Below are 6704 nucleotides of genomic sequence, written 5' to 3'. Positions count from 1 at the left end.
TGACCATTGTGACATCACATTGACATTACAAAAGGTTTTGATGTTACAATTAATTGGTGATGCTATACGCTAAGGGGTCTATGATGTCACAATTGATTAGTGATATCCAAATGGCAAAACGCATCTCAATTGTCATGAAATCACAGAGAATATGAGTTCAAAACAGACTGTGGTATCTCCAAAGTCATGTGTTTTCACAAACGTTATGAAGTCAGATGAGGATTGTGATGTCACAGTGTGACACAATGTTTATGATGTCTGTCAGTGTGATGTCACAATGGTATGATGTCACAGTGCATTTCTGATATCATATATCATAACTGCAATATTATAAGGTTGAAAACAGATTACGAGCTCATAAAGGGCCTAAGACATCATAATTGCTGCACATCACAAGACTTATGAGGACAGGGCAGGTTTGTGATATCACAGTTTGTTAGTGATATCACCATGGAACTGTGATGTCACAAAGTGATTGTGATGCCATATATTTATAAGATCACAATATATTTCTGACATCAACCCACATGCCACATTTGAAATAGAATGAAATAAGAGAATAGGCATTTACAATGTGACTATGACATCACAGTGACAATAAATGTCATAATGCTATGAGGTCATTGTAAATTGGTGATGTTGCAAGGAGGTAATTGTGTAATAATGAATATGTGTTGTCCCACTGGTGATGGGGTCACAAAGGTTTGTGATGTTACAATGGCATATATATATTCAATTTTCATGTATTCACAATGAGGATATGGAGACACAAAGGGACTATGATGTCACATATGCCATGTGTGTTTTCAAAGGTACATAGGGGTCATGATAGCTTTATGATACACAGTTGTGATGAGGTCACAATGGGCTTTTGACGTCAAAATGATTTGTAATATCTAAACACAAGTCCATTTTCAATTGTTACTATTTCACAATGTGCATACAAGTTCACAGAATGAGTTGGAAGTACTAATGGACATGAATTTTTAAAAATGTTAGGAGGTCATTTTAGGTTTGTGAATTAACAATGGGAGAGTGATATCACCATGACAATGTCAACTCATTACATCATGTCAAAATATTGTTTTGGTGTCACTAGTAGTTGATGATTCCACATTGGTTGTGAGGTCACAAAATATTGGTGATGTGTTGGGCATGTCACAATGACATTATGATTCTCAATTGTCCTAACTTACAATGAGTATATGAGTTCCCAAAGGGACTGTGGTTTCTCTAAAAGTATGTGTTGTCACACATATATTGAAATCCTAAAAGTTTTGTGATGTCATAATTTGACACAATGGACATGACATCTGGCAGTATGATGCCAACATGGTCATGATGTCACTGGGAATTTGTGATATCAAATGTCATATATGAAATTTAATGAGGTCAACAACAGATTATGAGGACAATGAGGCCTAAGGTATCAGAATTTCAGCATGTCACAAAAGTTATCATGAGAGGATAGGTTTGTGATATCACGGTGGTTTAGTAATATCACAATGGCAACATGATATACAAAGGGATTGTCATCTCACAATGATTATGAGTTCCTGATTTTTTATGATATCTACCTATATGCCACATTTGAAATAGAATGAAATCCCAGAAAAGGCATTCATAATGTGTCTATGATATCACCATGACAATGTGAAGTTATAATTCTATCATTATAGTTTTGTGATTTCACAATGAGTAGATGGTATAAAAATGATAATGTGATGTCACAATTATGATGATCTCACAAACTGTTTTGGATGTCAAAATGTCATGTCTGATTCTCAATTGTCAATATTTCACAGTGGGGCTTTGGGTACACAAAGGGACTCTGATATCACAAAGCTATGCATTTTTCAAATGTTATAAGAGGTTATAATAGATTTGAAATGTCACAATGTGATCTTGGTATCAAAAACAACAATGTGAAGTCACAATGGGTTTGTGATGTCACAGTGGTGATGAGGTCACAATGGGTTAGTTATGTCACGAGTTTGTAATATCACAATTATTTGTCCAATTTCAATTGCTACTAGTTGACCATGAGGACACTGTAATAACCAGCAGTGCCCCTATAATCCACCGGAACAGATAGTCATCATGGCCTCCTAATCTGGACCAATTGAAAGGGGGTGCATGACACTGGAGGGGGCAAGACATGCTGCTGAAGGAGATAGGATGTCAAGTCCAACATGGTGAGCTGCCAAGAAGTGATTGGGCATGGACATTTGGTAAGTGATGATTAAAAACTGGAAGGCAAGAAATTATTGCAGTTGGGGAAGGGTACAGCCTATATATAAGCTGCATTTTCAGAGCAAGATAAGGGGAGATAAAAAGGTTAAAGGCCTGGATGGAAAGAAATGATGAGACTGCTGGAGGGCAAAGACCTGGGAGGAGAGGAAATTGAGAGAGAGAAGGAGGTGAAGGATGGCAACTGGCCACCTGGACAAGGCAGGGCAGGCCTGTCAAGAGCAGAGCAGCCTGAAGCGAAGAATGGAATGCTGGAAGGAAAAAATGAAAAGAGCTGAAAGGTAGGACAGATCTGTAGAGAAGGATAATGAAGAGATAGGAAAACAGCCTTGGCCTTTGAAGTGTGGAGTATTGGAGATCATTATTTTGGCGGTTGGTTGTTTGCAGACCAGTTAACAAATGCCTGAACTGCTCTTTGGAGGTCTGAGGGTTCATGGTTGAGACTGAATTTAGCTCTCCGCATCCAGCCTGGCCAAGGTAGTGGCTTGTTACAAAATTTATGAGGACAAGACAGATTTGCAATGTTACATTGCATTAATGATATCACAATGTCAATATGAGGTCAAAAAGGGATTGTAATGTCACAATGATGGTGTGGTCACAATGGGTTTCTGAAATAAACCTTTGTGCCACATTTGTGATAGAATGAAATCACATAACAGGCAATCACATTGTCTCTAGGACCTCACAATGAAAATGTGATGTCATAATGCCATGATGTCATTGTCATTTTGGGATGTAACAATGGGCTGATGGTATTATAACAACAATGTGATCTCACTCTGGAGGTGATGTCACAATGCGTTTGTAATGGTAATTTGGCCTGTCTGATGTCAGTTGTCTTTGTTCATAATGACAACATGGTTACCCAAAGGGACCATGATCTCACAAACACCATATGCTTTTTCAAAGGTGCTAAGAGGTCACAACAGTTTTGGGATATCACACGGTGATCATGATATCACTGTGGCAATATGATGTCACAATGGGTTTGTAATGTCAAGTGATGATAAGGTCACACTTGGATAGTGATGTCACAATGAATGTGTAATATCACCATTACATGTCCAATTTCATTCTACTAGATCACAATGAAGATACGAGTTCACGTAAGGAGCTAGAAGTCAGAAAGGCCATGAATTTTGTAAAATATTATGAGGACATAATAGGCTGGTGAAAATGCAATGAGACAGAGATATCCCATTGGCAATGTGATGCTACCATTACATGAGATAGTATGGTTTTGAAGTTACAAATGGTGATGCCATACAGGTGATGAGGTCACATAGGTTTGTGATTTGACAATGGGTTGGTGATGTCACAATCTCATGCCAGATCTCAAATTGACAATGACTATATAAGTTCACAATGGATAATCATGTATCCTAAGGCATACATTGGCACAAGTGTAATGAGTCTTAACACGTTTGTGTTGTCCTCATGTGACTCAGTGTCAAGAAATCTGGCAGTGTGATGTCACAGTGGTCATGATATCACAGTGGATTTTTGATATCACATGTCATGCCTGAAGTATTATGAGTTAAACAATTTATGAACTCAGGGAGGCCAAAGAGATCACACTGGCAGCATGTAAAATAATTTATGAGGATAAGACTGTTTTGTGATGTCACAGTGCATTAGTGATATAATAATGGCAATGTGGTGTCATCAAAGTATTGTGATATTATAATGCTTATGTGGTCACAATGTATTTCTGATATCAACCCACCAGCAATATTTGAAATAGAATGAGATCACAGAATAGGCATTCCAATGTATCTGTGACATCACAATTACATGTGATTTGATGTCATTGTTGTTTTATGATGTCATGATGGGCTGATGTTATCATAATGACAATGTGATGTTACACTGGTGATTATGTCACAAAGGTTTTGTGATGTTAAATGGCATGCCTGATCTCAATTGTCATTAGCTCAACATGAGGATAGGAGTATACAAAAGGCCTGTCATGTCACAAAGGCCATGCTTTCTTTGAAAGCTTCTGAAGTCATAATAGTTTTGGGATTTCACAATGTGATCATGTTGGTACAATGGCAATGTGATAACACAAAGAGTTTGTGATGTCTCCGAGGTGATGAGGCCACAAAGAGTTAAAGATGTCTTATCAAGTTTTTAATATAACAGTGACATACACAATTTCAATTTCTTCTAATTCACTATGAGGATACTATAATAACCAGTGGGGCCAGGATTATCTGTGGGTGCCGATATTCATTGTAAATTCTTGGCTTGGACCACCGGAGAGTGTGGGGAATGCTGCCAAAGGTGGAGGTGTCAAGCCTCACACAGTGAGCTGTCAAGAAGTGATTGAGCATTGGGCAGTTTTGGAAGTGATGGCTGAAAACTGTTAGTCTTGAGATCCGTTGGAGGGAGGAGGGGTACAACCTATATATAAGTTGCATTTTCAGGGCATTGTTAGGGGAGATAAAAATGGGAGTTACCTGGATGGAAGAAAGTTCTGAGACAGCAGGAAAGGAAAAACCTGAGAAGGGGGAAGCTGAGGGAGAGCAGAAGGTTGGCAATTGGTCACTGGGGCCGAGTAGGGCAGGCCTGTGCAGACGAGAGGCCTGAAGAGAAGAAGGAAGTGGTGGAAGGGAAAAAGGGAAAGACAAGGAAGGAATGACAGGTCTGTAGAGAAGGAGGGAAGAATGGAAAAGAAAAAAAGCCTTGCCCATTGAGCTTTGGAGCTTTGGAGATCATAATTTTGTGATTGGTGGTTTGCAGAACAATTAAGAAAGGGTGGAGCTGCCCATTGGAGGTCTGAGGTTTGGTGGTCAAGGCTGCTCTTGAACCTGGGTATCAAGTCCTGAATAAGTTAATCACAGTCCCCTTTCTAGTGAAAAATGGTTTATTATATTAAATGTGACTCGATGGATTTTCTCCTTGCCTTAGAGGTCATATGTACATGAGTACACAGAAAGAGATTGAAGTCTCAAAGTCCATGAATTTTCTAAGATTTGATGAGGCCATAACAGGTTTGTAAAACCACAAAGGGAGAGTGATATCACAACAGCAATACCACAATATCATGTCAAAATAATGATTTGATACAACAATTAGTTGTTGATGCTATTCTCGTGATGAGGTCACAATAAGTTTGTGATGTCATAATGGGTTCACGATGTCAGAGTGGAATGGGAGATCTCAACTGTCATTAATTGGCAATGAATATATGAGTTCAAAAAGGGACTGTAATTTCTCCAAAGGCATGTTTTGTTAGAAATGTGAGGTCACAATATGACAAAATGGTCATGACATCTGGCAGTTTGATGTCACCGGGGATTTCCAATATCACCTGTCATACCAGAAAGATCAGATTGCAAACAGATTATGAGCTGAGAAAGGACCTAATATATGGCAATGGCAGTATGTCACAAAACTTATAAGGACAGGACTGGTTTGTGATGGAGCAGCAGGTTAATGATACCACAATGGCAATGTGATGTTACAAAGGATTGTGATATCACAATGGTTATATGGTCAAAATGGGTTTCTGGTATATAATGAATTCACAGAATAGGCCTTCACACTGTTAAGTCTATGATGTAACAATGTCACTGTGATTTATATTGCTGTGATGCCATTGTCGTTTTGGTATGTCACAATGAGCTGATGGTGTCATAATGACAATTTGATGTCATTGCTGATTTATGATGTTACAATGGTTATGAGTTCACATTATGTTTCTGATATTAACACGCATGTCAAATTTGAAATAAAATGAAAAAGCTGGGCGCCGGTGCCTCACGTCTGTAATCCTTGCTACTCCAGAGGCTGAGATCTGAGGTTCGAGGTTCAAAGCCAGCTTAGGCTGGAAAGTCTATGAGAATCTTATTCCCAATAAAAACCATTAGAAAACCGGAAGTGGCTCTGAGACTCATGTGATAGAGCACTCGCCTTAAGCTGAAGAGCAGGGACAACACCCAAGCCCAGAGTTCAAGCCCCACGATAGACAAAAAAATGTTAAAAACAGGCATACATGCCGCGGACCGGGTTCTGTCGGGACGACGGAGGATACCTAGGGGAGGAATCTGGAATAGGATGGGGAGATGGCAAACAGACAACTCACACACATTAGGAGTGGATGCTGAGTGCTGAGTGCGATTTAATGCAGAGGATAACAAACTTTTATAACAGAAGTCTTCATAAGAAAGGGGCAAAAGGTTACACAATCTTGCTGAAAAGCTTCGTTCTTGGATGGTCACCAGCTGGTCGCCTGAAAGGGCAAAAGTTTACACAATCTTGCTGCAGGGCTTCATTCTTAGGTGGTCACCAGCTGGTCGCCTGAAAGGCACTTGTTTCCGTTTTATCTCTAAGAAATATAATGGGTTTCGACGTTTGTCACCATCTCACCATTACCTTATTTCTATAGAGGCCTTAATTATCCCATAAGATCTTTCCTGTTCCTTCTTTAATAGTAAGGTCACGGA

Source organism: Dipodomys merriami, unplaced genomic scaffold, assembly GCF_024711535.1.
Source record: "Dipodomys merriami isolate MVZ:Mamm:240054 unplaced genomic scaffold, mDipMer1.0.p SCAF_216, whole genome shotgun sequence".
Classification (NCBI taxonomy): domain Eukaryota; kingdom Metazoa; phylum Chordata; class Mammalia; order Rodentia; family Heteromyidae; genus Dipodomys; species Dipodomys merriami.
Note: the sequence above shows the minus strand (reverse complement) of the source record.